Raw genomic sequence first — 15,571 nt, forward strand, 5'->3', positions numbered from 1 at the left:
GAATTGTTACTGTCAGTGTTTTTAACTTTATTCGAAGTGTTCATTATATAAATGAGGAATGATTAGTAGGCTGAAAGACGTGTGCCAGGGCTCCTAAAACACTCCCGGATATTTGTTTCTTTCTCTTTGTATCTCCTCTGGGCTTTGCCCAAACTAAAACCAATAAACCAGCAAGTCCCAACCAAGTACCCAGCTAATTTATATTTCCGCCTCTCCTTGTAATTATAATATTCATTAACTCGTGATAAGAAAAAATTGATGACCAGCACTAGATATTGCAAATCTTGCCCTTCTCATTCCATACAGCTAATAAAATTATTATTAAATATTAAAAGTGCGTGAGCGATACAATTAAATACTCTTTCAAATGAGAAGAAAATCATATCATTGAAGAAAGGCAAAATCCTTGAACACAATGAATGGCTTCATTATTCACAAAGACTTTTAAAGATTCACTGGCAGTAACTTAAAACATTAACAACGGGTCTTTGAATGTAAATGCACGTAGCACTGTGATGCATCACTCATAAAATTCCCTTTCAGATGATGAAGGAACAAAAGCCAACACCTGATGGCAGTTTATTATTTAACATTTTTATTTAAACACTTTTGACACAGCAGTGACAGTGTTCATGTAATGAGCATCTAGAATAGAATTTAAGGCCTTGCTTTTATTATTAAAGAGATAAAATCTACTTGCTAACATGCGACAGAAACAATACAACTTTTACTCAGTAATAAAGTTCTTAAATTATATGTATTTTTAGAAGTAATGAAGACTTACTAAAAACATACTCAGAGTAAAAAGTAAATGTGATTTAAACCATCAAATTATTCAGTTTAATATAAACGCAGAATTGTACAATTAAAAACACAGCCGCTGGCAAAAAGAAGCTGGCAAAAAGAATCTTATCTCTCTCTCAATAGGAGTGGCCAATTGATCTGAATACTGTGTCTATGCAAAATGCAAACATAATGTTACTCCATATACCAAGGGATGCTAAGTGTAGAAGACACCATGCTCTTTTTATTTGGTAAAAATACACACACACACACACACACACACACACACAAATATACAAACTGCCTTTGCTGCAGTAATACAAAAATTCCGTTGAGAAAATTGTAGATTCTAGTTTGGATCTTAACATTATTTTCTAACATTTGTATTAAAAGTTTTTTCATTTGTACTAGTTTTCCTTAGCTTATAAATGGCATCTCATATAACTGATTTTTTTAAAAAATGGACAATTTCTGTTTCATCTTACCTTTTCCTTACATCTAAAAGTAAAAGGTCTACAAAATATAACTACTGAATTCTCGATACCACAAATTGTAATATAAATCTGTAAACATTCTAAAGTCACTATCTTTGACATAGATTTCTCTAGAAAATAATGTATTTTTGTGACCCCCTAACACTCATAATAAAGAAAAATCAGTGATTGATACTTCTATTCACTTAAAATAATGTACTAGTAGGATACAAAGGTATTTTAAAAGATTCCAGTTTGTCTTCTGAGCTTTGAGTTTCCATCACTTTTTAAGAACTGAATGCTTACTACAGTACTCTTTGCAAAGAAGACCGTACTCTTTGCAAAGAAGAAAAACATTGTTCTTGTCTAGGAACATAACACTATAGTTTGTAAAGCAAGACATGGTGAAATAAAAATAATAAGAGCACAAGATAGTGTACAGTAAAGGATATAACCAGGGAATTAGCCAAACGAATTCACTCCAGGTCACTTAGCAGAGTGCTCCTTCGAGGACTTTGGCTGACATACTGAGTTCCTGACTTTGAGAAACTAATGTAAATGTTCTAACTAGGAAACTTAGGGAAGGTAAATAATTTTATCCTAAAACACTCTTGCTTTGATATGATGGCCCTAAAATAATAAAATGCAGCAAAGTGAGATTCTCTTTGCTACCAGATCCCTGGCTGTCAGCCACATCCTTAACAACCATCTCTTCTCTTGCCAGTTAACATCTATATGCACTACTTCCTGAATTTTGCCCTATGTCAAAACAAAAGAGATATAAACAATATGCTTACAACTTAAATCCTGTCAGAATTTAGTGGAAATATTGATAGGCAATATAGTTAGACTCTGGAGTTAGAAGGACTGGTGTTTGAATACCAGTTTTTCTACTTAGTAGCTAATTTGAGCTTAACCAAATTATTTAGACCTCTCTAAGCCTCAAATTTTCTCATCTGCAAAGTTGGGCTATTAAAAGTTCCTACACCTACACCTGGACCTCAGAGGACTTGTTTTGAATCCCAGCCTCTCCACCCTTTACCTGTTGGACTGTAATCAAATTTCATAGACCTTTCTAAGGCTTCTTCTTTCTCTCTATAAAATGGGAACAGCAGTAATATCAGAAGATTGGGGCTAACAAGATTATGAACTTGCACCGCTCAACACAGAATCTGGCACCTTGTGAGAATTCAGGATCAGTTCACTGGTACAATTACTATGTTAAATTTCAAGCACTAATTTTGTCTTTAAAGATTTTCTTCAGCACTAGTGACACATTTTGCTCTATTAGTCTCCCTTTTAACAAATGTTGCAAATTTATGAGACAGTTGGAAAATGTCATGATTGTGGTAAAATGAATTTAGATTTGGAACTGCTTTCTGCCATTTGTGACTAAGAATGATAAAAACTCAACCTAAAAATTATGAGGAAATATAGAGTACTTCCTTAAGAACTATCAAAAATTGATTAATTTATTTTGTGATTGTGATTTTTATATAAAATGAAGTTTGATATTTTGTATATAGATGAGAAGCCATATAACAGATGATCTATTTTATAACTAGTCTGCAGTTGCCAATTATTCGGTAGAAAGAAAAGGCCAAAAGAGCAAATCGATCGTAATACAATAGATTATAGTCATGTTGCCATAAACACTGTTGTGAAGAACATTTTACAATTATGGATGTTCTTAGTGTCATGTCTGTTACCTATAATAATTGTTTTATTATTCAAAACCTCTTACAAAACAAACCATGAAATTAAAAATAATATGAAAATCCATTCTTAAATATGGCAACCAGGAATAGTCATTGATTCTATCAAATGCATACATGAAATGCTTCCATGCAATACTACTACTTCAAATATCGTACCATTCCCCACAGTTCATATCCCCCGAAGGCTACAACTCTAATGGATTTCAGATAATAACCCTTAAAAACACACACGCTAAGGAAAACAGTAACAACCTCTCTTTCCAGTCATCTTTCTTCCCCCTTCCTCCTGGGTCCAAGTTCTAGCCATCCTCCTCCCACACCTCCAAATGTCCTTCCACTCCATCCCAAGTTTGAAGTGATCAACTCACCTACGAATTACTTATGATATTAGTGTGGCACTACCTCATCAAACCTTCATGCTTTTCTGAAATCTTTAAGGCAAAAATCTATTTTTACTTATTTTTTATTCCCCACAGCACTTAGTTTATAGTCAGTAGCATTTGATGAATGAACAATGAATGAGTGACAAAGTATCAAAATCTGTATCATCTGAATGTGTGTGAATGTGGGTTTTTTTGTTGTTGTTGTTTTGAAGCACCTGACACAGGGGAGGAGTCCCTCCTCAGCGAGGGGCTCCGGGAGGCCCTTAGCTCCTACATCAGCCTGACTGATGACAGCTCCTTGGATGATACCAAGCCCAAAGCAGAGGCCGAAAGGGGAACCAAGTTTTGATAAAACTGATTTTAATTATGAGTAAAGCTTTAAAAGTATGTGTCCTCTGATAGTCTAGAATTTGTCTTAAGCTCAAAAGTAAGTGGATATTCATTTTTTTTAGAATGGGGCAATTTTGTGGACTCAACAAATCACCATCAGGTTTCATATTTCTCTTCGTCCACTTTATTGCAATACTGTAAATATGATAAAGAAAACTGCCATAAAGTCATCATAATGCATTCACATTTTAACAGCAATTATTCCTAAGATTTTGGAAAGGTACAAAAGGAGCAATCCAGATGATCTGGTCACTATTCTTGAGCTTACGTATTAAAATGAAGGAGTTTGAACTAGAGATTAAGCAACATTTCATGAAAAAGTATTTTTATTATTAGCACAAACATATTAACACAGAGTAATACAAGTAAAAAATCAATTTTGTTTTTTTTGGTGGTAGGATGGTACATCAGTGAATGAGGAAAGCATGATAATCTATCATTTTTGTAACTAAATCTGCAAAGCACAAGCTTACTCAGTTTTTCTTCATTATTTGAAAGCAAAATGTCCTTAATTGTCAAATGGCCATAGCAGACATTCAAGGTAGGTTGTTCAGGTGTTTGTTGTTTGAGCAGTAATGTGTCAAAAACAAAATCTACAATTACTATCATCACGCCGGCTACCAGACAGAGGAAGAAGAGAGGAAAAATGGAAAATTTGTCTAAATCTTCCAAAATATCAAGCTCAATATTTCCTCTAAAATGCTAAAAAGATTATATCAGTATAAAACATACTCATGTCTTTGTATGTGCAAAAGTGTATGTGTGAACATTCCTAAAATTATATATATTATAATTGGAAGTAACTCAAACTCAAATTAAAACTAAAACTCTCATATGAAAGGCCAAGATAAGGATTAAACAATGCCAGCAAATGAGGGTCTTTGCTGTCATTTGGATAACACTGAGCATATCACTGATATGACTAAGACATGGTCTTCATAGATTCTTAGGGGAGGGCCCTATAGATCCTCTAGGCCAGAGATTCTTCAACCTATAGACCATAGACCTATAAAGGGTAAATAGATGAGCATTAGAAATACCTACGAACCTGGCATTAATAGATGATACTTTTCTTCAAAACAAATTTTTTTCCATTTTCAGTGGATTCAATACTTTAACTTACTACTGCCTTTAGAAGCTCATTGGCCCTCACTCAGAACCAAAATGTAACTCCACTATTTTCTTAAATTCTTTTAACAAACAAATCTATTAGCATATATTCATGTTTAAAAGTAAAGCAGAATGGAGCAAATTCTAAAAGCAAGCAAGACTACTTTAGAACTCCCTACACATCCCTATTTGTTAGATAAGAACTTGAAAACTATCTTAAAGGCAGAATGGGTTTGAAGCTCAAACATATATTTCTAAAGTTTCCTTTTATTTCTTCCCTTTGTCTAGCTCTGTGTTTCTCAAACTTTGGGGTTTGTACAGCTGTATGTGCAATGTCACCTATAATCTGTACCAAATTATTTTGTCTACACAAGATATCAGCCTTTCATTCTGATATTAGACGTAATATCCATGTAAAATAAGTCTCAGGGAACTCTAAAAATTGTCAATATTATCCAGAGGAGAGTGGCGCAAACTATATGGCCAAATAGTATCACCATCATTTGCATACAATAAGGTCTTAAAAGCTTTCTACTGACAGGAATTAAGGAAAAGGTATCCAATTTATGGGCATTTTAAGTATGGGCTGTCTTTGTTCAGGTTAATTCAGGCAATGTCAAAGAATAGAAAGTATGACAGGTCTTCCTTATCCTCATGTATTCATGGTTATGCATTATTAATTAAATATTATGGAAGCCAAAACCATACTTCCTACATGGCACAATTCTTCCCAACTGAAGTTTGAAGCCAAGAAAATGGAAAGAGCATCTGACAACTGTCTATACATATCAATCACTATAAGTCTTCATGGAAAGTAGGTTTATTTTTAAAGGATGGAACTTTACAAAATTTGAATTTTTCTTAATGCAAAAGCTGTACCTTACAACATCCTACAAGGTTGCTTATCAAATAAGTTAAGCTTCATATCACTGGATAGACCTTGGTCAAACCACCTTGTTTGGACAGATGAAGCTGGTTTGTGGTGTGTAGCAAAGAAAAGTAAGACAATATCCCTACCAAATTACCACATCCACTCCAGAAATTGCTAACATTTGCCAACATTTCTCCTAATATTTTTTTTCTTGTTTTTAAGCTCTTTATTGGAATATAATTGCTTTACACTCTTGTATCAGTTTTTGAGGTACACCAAAGTGAATCAGCTGTACTTATACATATATCCCCATATCCCCTCCTTCCCGCGATAATATTTTTAAATAAACTAAGAAAGAGTGTGTAGTTTCATCATTTCCCTTTAGTCTAAATGAAATACTAACATGTCCCAGCATAGTCAATTACTGTTTTTCATCAACTGTGTACCTGTGGACTGCCTTAATGGAGAATTTCATCTTGTGAATGCTTTTTCAAGAGAAAATCTTTTGTATCTTAGTAATGGTAAGTAGTTGATTTTCCATGCGAAACTTTGATTATGTAAATGATATACATGTGTATACTTGTTTTTATCTTATATTTGGTAACATCTCTTATTTAATTCACTAAAGAGAAAATAAGCATGACTGTTAATCATGTGGTACATCTCTTCATGCATTAGCAATAAGAAAACAATTCTCAGTCACTGCTACTGTCTTGTCAAATTTCACTATGGAACAGAAGTAGATGCTGAAATTTTTCTTTACTTGGCATTCCAAAGAGTGAATCTTGAGGAGTTTAGACTAAAATTCTAGGCAGATTTTTCATTCCTTCTTTTCTCTTCCCTTCCCTGCTCTCCCCTTCCCTTCCTTTCACTCTAAATAAATAAATAAATACCTATTTTTAGAACAATTCAATAGGGAGTTCTTGATTCACTTAGTGACTAAGTTTGGCTGTGATCATCATTCGCTGGAAAAGTTTTTACTAACTCCTACTGTGTTCCAGACACTTTTCTAGGAACAAACATATGAGGTGACTCTTTTGCTTCTATTTAGCAAGTGTTTCCACGCTATTAAAAAATATCAGAGACTCTTCTGGACCACCTACCAGGACACTGGAAGTAGACAACTGAGTGAACATTCTGATTTGGAGAAATTATTTAAGTAGTCTGGATTTGAAAGCAACAAATCCTTATCTATTTCTTAGTGGGATAAAACCTGAAGATATGTAAAAATATTGCAAAAATGTTTGAAGGTTACTTCGGGTGATTTTAAAATTAAAATTTGGATTCTTAATTCTTTCTCTGTTGACAGAGATGGCATCACTGATTCAGACTTTGCCAAAGATGATCTCACTTCCGGATGAAAGAAATCATGCAGGATGGATTCACCTAGAAGAGTCAAAAACTCAGGTATTGCTTGATACAAGACCACCTTTTCTAATGAGCAACAGAAAATTCAATAGAGCTCTGTGAGGCAGTATTTTGTTTTGTTTGCCCTTTTTGACATTAAAACAAAAAGTCAAAAAATGAAATGCTTATTGACAATTTTAAAGATTACTCTGGGCACTTAAAAGCATAATTAACAGCATATAGAAGTCTTGCTTTTTGTTCAACATATACATATATAAAACATAAATGAAAATATTAAAGAAAAAAATCACTCTAGAAAACATATAAGGGTTGGGAGAAAGAGAGGCAGTAGAGAGAGAAAGTGCTTCAGATAGGGGGAGTACAAAAGGTCCCCTAAGAAATGACGTTTGACCTGAAACCTTGAATGCTCAGTCAGAATAGGTGTGCCTTCTCAAAAATCAGTCTCACACAGAAAAGTGTATTTCTTGCTCACACAAAATTTTCTATAGGTTCAGGTAACTTCCCATCCAGTAATGCAGCAACAGAGACTGCTCCAGTCTTGAGGCTCTACCATTTCAACCCAGGAACTGCTTAAGTGTAACGGCAGAAAAGAGACTAGTGAATCCTGCATGGACTTTTCAATGTCTCAGACCAGAAGTGACATACGTCATTTTCCATAAATAGTCACAGAGTCCACCCTCACTAAAAAGAGACTAGAAAATGTAGGAGAATGAGTGGAATACTAGGTGAATGGAACATTCAGAACAAATAAAGCCAGGAAAGAACACTTCAGGCAGAGGGAAGAGCAAGTGCAAAGTCTGGAGTCCCTCAGACTTTTAAGTCTGAGCTGAAAGTGTTCAAGAAAAAGAAAGAGGGCTGAGTTTCATTAAACAAGGTGGCAAGGAGGAGATGGTCAAAGAATAGTTTTGGCTTTCTCAAGGTTAAGAGAAATTAAAATAACGCATATATATCATCAGGCATCATAGGATCCAAATAAATCAGATTCATTATTTTTTTAAAACATAATTTCTCTGCGTACTGCTCAGAGAGTCCATTATTACGGTGTTAGAAGTAGCTTGGAACAAACAGGCAAAAGAAATAGGCTTTCCTCAAATAAAGTTACTTAAGACATAACCAGAAAACAGCAACAGCAGTTAATCTCAAATACAGTGAACCTAGCTCTCCCAATAAGTATCAAAAGGTCAATTTTGTATGTAACCTTCTTTAATACAAAAGGCCAGGTGGTTGTAATTTATCTGAGCAAATCAAAATGAGCAAAGGATGAGTACTGAAAAGGTCATTTAAAAGCTAGATCCCCAGAATGGATGTGTAATACATATTACTCCTTAAAGAGCAAAAATGGGAAGCTAAATAATTTCAAATTTTGAAACTTGTACTTGAGAAAAAATTTTTCCCACCTAGAATACCCCTACAGTCATACTGTTGAATACATTACTTCCCCAAGTTAGAAGCCTAAGTTGTAAAAGAAATACCTATCCTGCTCTCAGGAAGACGAGTGAATGAATGACTTTGACATCCAAGAGGTGCACAGTATGATCAAGTCAACCTTGATGGGTGGAAATATAAAAGCAGCCGATTACAATAGAAACGACACATCGACTCTTGCTTGTGTGCCAGTAATTTATGACTGGAGGCTCCTGTTACAATAAAGCTCAGATCAGTCCTTCAGTAGCCTCCTCCCCCACCACCTCCTTAAGAATTAATTTACTAAAGAAAGATTTCTTTCTCCCCGATTCTGGGAATCAATACAAAGCTCAAGATTCAATTCTCAACCACAACATGCCTGCTTCTAGGTTAAGGAATTCCAAATGCAATATAATCCAGTTAGCTTTTTCATTTAGTGTATAAGGAGTTCATGTCGAACATTTAAGTAGTCTGTGACAATAATTTTGAAGTTTTTCAAGAGGTACTTAAATCTTCCTGGAGACATAAATGACTCAAACAGTGGCATTTTCCTCTTAATCAATATTTTTAAAATATTTTTTCCCTTAAGGAAAATGTGATTATTTTGCTATTAGCTAATGGAGTCATTTTCAGTTCAATATTGAGAAACTCTAGAAATGGTTCTTTTGTAAACTATTTCTTTGTGAAATAAGACATCTGATTAGGATGATTTTTTAAAGCCTCTTTTGGAAGGTACCTATGATGCTCACTGACTAATCAGTGTGATAGATTAATATGCAGTTTTATTTGTTTTCACTATTTGTGAAAGTAGATGTGATAGAAATATTTTAAAAACTAATTTCAATCATTTGAATTTTTTAAACATAAAGGACAATTTGATGCAGCATAGATGACTCACAGACTGGCTTCCTACGCACTTGGAATGGTGCGTTGAACCACAAAAATCAGAAAGTAAGAAAAGCAATGGTCATAACAGACTCACTGGAATAACTCATTATCAGAGCTGGAAGGAATGCTAAATGTTACCTGGTCCAAATTTCCCATTACAGCGGGATCAAAAGTGCCATGACTTTTCTGACAGATGATTACCTAGTACCCTAGAATATTCTAGCAAAAGAACCACTTTTTATCCAGATGGTATTTTTTCCCTAAAGGTTTATAACATTGTTAGAAAGTTCATTATACCGAACAAAAAATTTATATTCTTGGGATCTTTTTAGACCATTAGATATGATACTTCAAATCTCATTACTAAAATTCCCTTAAATACATATTATATATTTGAAACTTTTCTCACATATTCAAATAAACAATTCCAATATCATAAATTTTTCATTCGTTATTTATGCAACAGACATTTATGGAATACTCCAATGTTCTGGGAAAAGGGTCAGACTCTTGTGTTTAGGAGATAAACACAGTCCTGTCCTCAAGCAGCTTACTCACAGTCTCATAAGTAGGACAAAACTTTTCTCAACGCCCTTCTTAAAATGTAAAGTGAACACAAGATTTTAGATGTGATCTGACTACTGTAGAATACGGTAGAACTCTCCCTCATAACGTATTCTAAATTAACATACCTTTTTCCCTCTTGTTTAAAAACAGTTTTTTGTTTGTTTTATTTTTAGAATTACACTGTTGTTGGAAACAATCAGTCATTTCAGGTCTTTCTCATATGAACTTTGATCAAAACAAGTGTTCCCTGTTTAGCATGAGTGAGTGTTTTAATTTAAATTCAAAACTTCACACTGTATTTGTTTAATTTTTCATATTTTATTGTTGTTGCTAATGTTTTCACCCACTTTTCCTTGAGTGCAGAATTCTCTTTGATCCTTTGAACTGCCAACAAACATAACTGATAGTTATCTTTCCCCACACTGTCATCTGTGTTGAGCCTCTATTCCATTCCTTTGACCAGGTCAACACCATTTGATGGCAAAGAGAACAATAAGAGAGTGAATTGCCTTACTTGCTAGTAATTCAAGGTAAATCAAGAGAATGACCAAGAGAATCAACCCAGAGAATGACTTGCTTTTTATACTCCAGAGTTTCCTCCATATAGTGATACAGAAAGAGAAAACAAATAAACATCTGGTTTATTTTTATAGGCTGTCTCCTCATATCCACACTGGGAGAAAATAAATCTATGGTACCCAAAAAAATTCTCTAGCTAGCAGACTAGGAACACTCTCTTTTATTTTGAAACCTTGTGAAATCACTCTTTGTCCACTGTAAAAATTTTTCCAAAACATACCCTCCCTAGACCTTCTCCTGAAGTATAAATTTTTGGATCATATGTCGTTGAATCATAATTTTTGTACTTTGTATTAATATTGTATGAGGAGTGGGTTCCAAACTTGGGGCAACTGAGAAAGGTCCTGGCACACTTCAGTCTTAGCCAGTGCCTCACCAATGATGACTAAACAGCTTTCCTGGCTCATTCAGTATTCTGATCCAAGAATGCTCGCAAGAACTTTATATGTCTTCCTATGTATCTTATTTGCTTCACATATGGACTGGTACATCTTCTCCTGAATTTATTGGCTTATGGTATACTCATATTAACAAAATGTATCTAACTATATAATTATTTCCCTTAGACCAAATATATTTTAACTCTTACCAAATATATTCTACATACTTAGCACTTAAAAACAACCTATAAATTCTCTTTATTCTAATACAATATATGTCCCTTCTACCAATTTGCCCATAAATCTCACAATTTTATAACTAAGCCATTTATTTCCTGGTTGATGAAAATTTTAAATGGATTAAGGAAAATAAAGGAACCCTTTATTACCTTATTAGAGCCCTTTCTCTAGAAATGGACACTTAACCAGCAATCAACAATAAATCTTTTGAACTGCTGGGGTCTCCGTTAAGGTTTGCAATAAGCCCCTTCTTACCTACTTGGGATTCTGAACAAGTTGAAAAATAAAAAGTGAAGATAAAGGACATAATACCATCTTTATTAATGATGCAGTTTATTTCACCTAAATTTACAAATTAAGTCCCTCCACTTCCTTAAGGCCAAAGCAATTGATAGGGCAACCTAATAAACAAAGATGCAGATCACTGGGCTTTAGCTAGGGCTGAGGCCTTAAGGTGCAACTTACAATGCAGGTGCAACTTTTCTCAGGCAGGTAAGCAGAGGCAGTGATTTAATTCTATGGAAAAGAAAAGTCTTTAGATATTGTTGAGAAGAATATTATTTGCTCTTTTTAAGCAACAAAGAAGTCAAGTTTTATATATATATATAAACTTTTAAATATATATATAGAGAACTTGAGTGAGCTTTAAATGGTTACTGTTAGCCCTAGGTAGCCAGCACTAACTACTCTGCCTAAAATTCTATCCTTTACTTCTTTCTTAACCACCTCAACTGAAACATTCATCACCATCTCACATCTACACACACATGCACACACAAAACAAACATGCACTGCCACTACCCACTTCCCTGCTTTGTTTTTCTCTATAGCATTCTTCACCATCTGCCATGCTACATACTTTGTTTGTTTATAGTCTTTCTCCCCATTAAGAATACAATATATTTTTATCTATGTTAAAATCTTAGCGTGTAGGAAGTATCTAGTACCTGCCAGATGCTCAACAAATATTTGTTGAATTAAAGAATTAATTTAGGACCAAGAAAGGACTGCTGGATGAACCTTAGAATCATGTGGTTTGAATACAGGCTCAACGTCATTCTCCAGCATGCGGTCTCAGGTTGTTTCTGAATTGGCTAATAACACAAGAGACAAATTTTTCCTTGGAAGCAATGTCATAAAGATACGTGGTGACAATAGCCACAGTAAAACAAGATGGAAATGACTGCTCTGTCTGCGTAGCATGAGTGCTACCTGACAAATAAAGCTACTCTGAATTTAGTATCGGGGGTGAGTGGAAACAAAGAGATCTTGAACATAAGGTCTGGGGAAAAATAGGCATTTGAATAAGATGTGCTTGGGACTGATACTATTACAAATTTCTAACCTTTGCGAGAACAACACTGTCTCTCTGAGTGGTAAGTATGAATAAGACCAAAATTAAGCTTTTTACTTAGAGATTTCCCTCACTTGGACTTAAATTCACAGGTCATGGAGCTTGGACAATTTGTATAGGTCTGTTTACTTCAGATACTACTAAGTTTCTGCTATAGTGTTTGGCAACACCAAGACCTAGGCTTAGGGAACGTAATTTTGCTTGAGATAATTCTTATAGAGACTTAGGATTGGGCTATTTTCTAAACTTGGTGATTGCGGGGCCAGGGCTTTGAAAATGTTCTGTGCATTAGTAATGATTTGTACTCTTTAAAAATAAGGCCTGTGAAAGGCTTGACACTGAACTACTGTGTTGACCACGAAGGAACTTTCATGCATTCTGATGAGAAATAGACAATCCCAACTCTACCTGTGAATGCAGAATGCTTCTGGCTGAAACTAAATAGAATAAGAAATATTAAAGGATAGTTTTTGAAATTTATTTGAAGAATTTTTAACTCACAAAGGCAAATAATTTTATTTTGGACTTTACTGATGATTTTAACTTAAAAACAAATATAATATTTTAAACTTGAATAGTTTTTTTCCTGGAAGTTTGATAAATAAAGTGAGGAGACTTTATTCAATTCAGGGCATTTCTATGTTGTTAAAATTTTATTATTGATGTGTACTGATGAATTTTACTATTTAATGCAATTTAGTGTTTAATTTAGTATTTAGTATTTAATGAGTTATTAAATGTGGCAATATAAATAGTGAGACATAACTGGGGATGGGAACAGATTGGAGATAAAGTTCCAGCTTTAGGTAGAGTGTCACTGAAGTTGATTTGATATATGTACTGTTCTAACCCATCTCAGAGCTTTCTGAATGTAAAATAAGAACTGACCACTGTGGGTACCAGAAGAATTTCCAGAGAAGCAGTGATTGTAATTGGCACCCTCTGTCCGGAAGCTGAGAACAGAGCTGTGTTGACAAGTTGCTGATCTATTCCCCCAGGGTATATATAACCACTCCCATGCTTGACAGGAGGAGGTGGAGTGACTTATTCTCTTGATGAATTGGGGTGTGTTCAACTCAGGTCTGCCTCTTTTCCCCTTAGGAAAAATCTGTGAATTCTACTCTGATTTCTCACCTCATAACTTCTTATCTGGGAAGATTCCCACAAGGAAATCATGCCCTATTCTAGCACTATCCATGGCAGATGACTAAATTGCCTAATTCTGGAGTTCATTAGGTTTATATACCCAAAGCCATATAATTGTTTAGTTTATGTTTGTTTAGAATCTAGGCAGAGAAGAGAGTGCTCATTATTGTCCCTGCTCAAAAATCATCTATAATAACCACAGTATTACAACTTTTCTGTTTCAAAAGAATATCAGATATTGTTAAATCCCTTGCTGAACTCAAGATACATTGATATCTGCAGCACATCTTTGCTGTAGCAGACAAGTTATCCTAACAAAAAATTCAAAAGTTCAGTTTTGAAGTCAACCTACTTGCTGCTTTAGATTTTCTAACACAATTGCTTTTACTTAATAAATTAAGGAATAAATGAATAAATGATTAATTAGGGTCCTTTATTTTACCATCTCTTGGCATTTGGTCAAATAGCTTTCCTGTAAACATTTTGAAATCTATCCTGCAAAAATCTGGTGTACGTATATGCTTACCTCCTATATTCCTTTTCCTTACCTCTATATGCTCTAAAATGACATGATCAATTTTCCCTCTCTCAGGACTTCCACTCCCTCAACATGGACTTCCACTATTCTCTCTAGCATCTGAGAGTTGAAGCTGTCAGCACAGCAAGTCAAGAACTGATCCTATCTTCAGCTTTCAGCAGAATGTACCTTCTAGCAGATGTCCAGACAGTTTCTATTCCCCTACAATTACTCTATTGACTCAGTGCCAGCTTTGTAATTTGTCTTGGGACAAAGAAAATTTATCACAAGTCATGCACTTATGACTGTGCACACTTTCAGCTCAAGGGATATATTTTGGAATTAATTCAAATGCAGTACTCATTAGTACCTCTATGTCTAAAATGTAAATAATCTGATCCATGTACCTCTTTTCCATTTCTTACACCCTTTATATTGATACTATCTTGGCTCACAAGCACCAATCCTCCATCTTAGGACTATCACAGGACCAAAATAAATAACTTACTGATGAACTATGTTTCAAAGCGTCTAAATTTCCCCCAAGTCTGTGCATGCTTTCAACGCTATTTTACCTTTTTATCTTAATACAGGGTGAGTTACTTTATTTGATGAAAATGGTATATATTATACTCAGTCAATCATTAGAAAATTGAGAGTTCTGCATAATGCAAGATGCTTTGCTAAGGCTGTGGAGACAAGAAATAGGGCAGAGTGCTTGTCTTTCAGATTTATATTCTACTTAGAAAATTGAGGTTTAAAGCATGAAATGTTAACTGACAATAGAATATTTTAATGACAAAAGTCAGAAATGCAAATGTGTGATCAGTTGTCAAGTGAGTGACACAAACAAATGTTAAGATCTCAGAAAATGATAGTATTTCCATAGGCTGGACTGGTATTAAAGTCCTTCAGAAGTCTGTGAGACAAAGCTGACACTTAAAGGATGCGTAGGATTTGAATGAACCATATTATGATAGTTAAATAATAATTTGGGTTAGAATAATCATTTTATTTCACAATTCTGTTTCTTGAGAATAAATGGGGCCCTTTATCCTTCTTCTACATACTACAAATTTCGGTATATTATTCCTTATAATATGTCAAACACTATATGTTGTTTTTCTTTCATGCCTTCTTTCTCTTAGACTCTCTTAAACTATCTCATCTCTGAATCCCACCAATCTTCTTTCACCCTGCCTTTTCTTTTCTTTTTTAGTTACAGTAACCACAGGAAATAAGTTTTTACCCTTCAAACACAGTGGAATTATTCTGTGATCCAGGATTTGAAAAGCATAACTACTTTTGTATCAATCATTCCTTTGACAGAAGCTTTAATCACCAAACACTGCAATATATAGGAGTTGGACACGCATGGTATCTGAATGAGCAACATGCCA

At 34.4% G+C, this 15,571-nt stretch overlaps 1 protein-coding gene across 2 annotated transcripts in view; it reads right to left on the minus strand.

Annotated features, from left to right (window-relative positions):
- ATRNL1 (attractin like 1) overlaps window positions 1-15,571 on the minus strand; it is a 734,504-nt gene that overhangs the window by 240,120 nt on the left and 478,813 nt on the right. The window lies entirely within an intron of this gene.

Source organism: Hippopotamus amphibius, chromosome 5 (assembly GCF_030028045.1).
Source record: "Hippopotamus amphibius kiboko isolate mHipAmp2 chromosome 5, mHipAmp2.hap2, whole genome shotgun sequence".
Classification (NCBI taxonomy): domain Eukaryota; kingdom Metazoa; phylum Chordata; class Mammalia; order Artiodactyla; family Hippopotamidae; genus Hippopotamus; species Hippopotamus amphibius.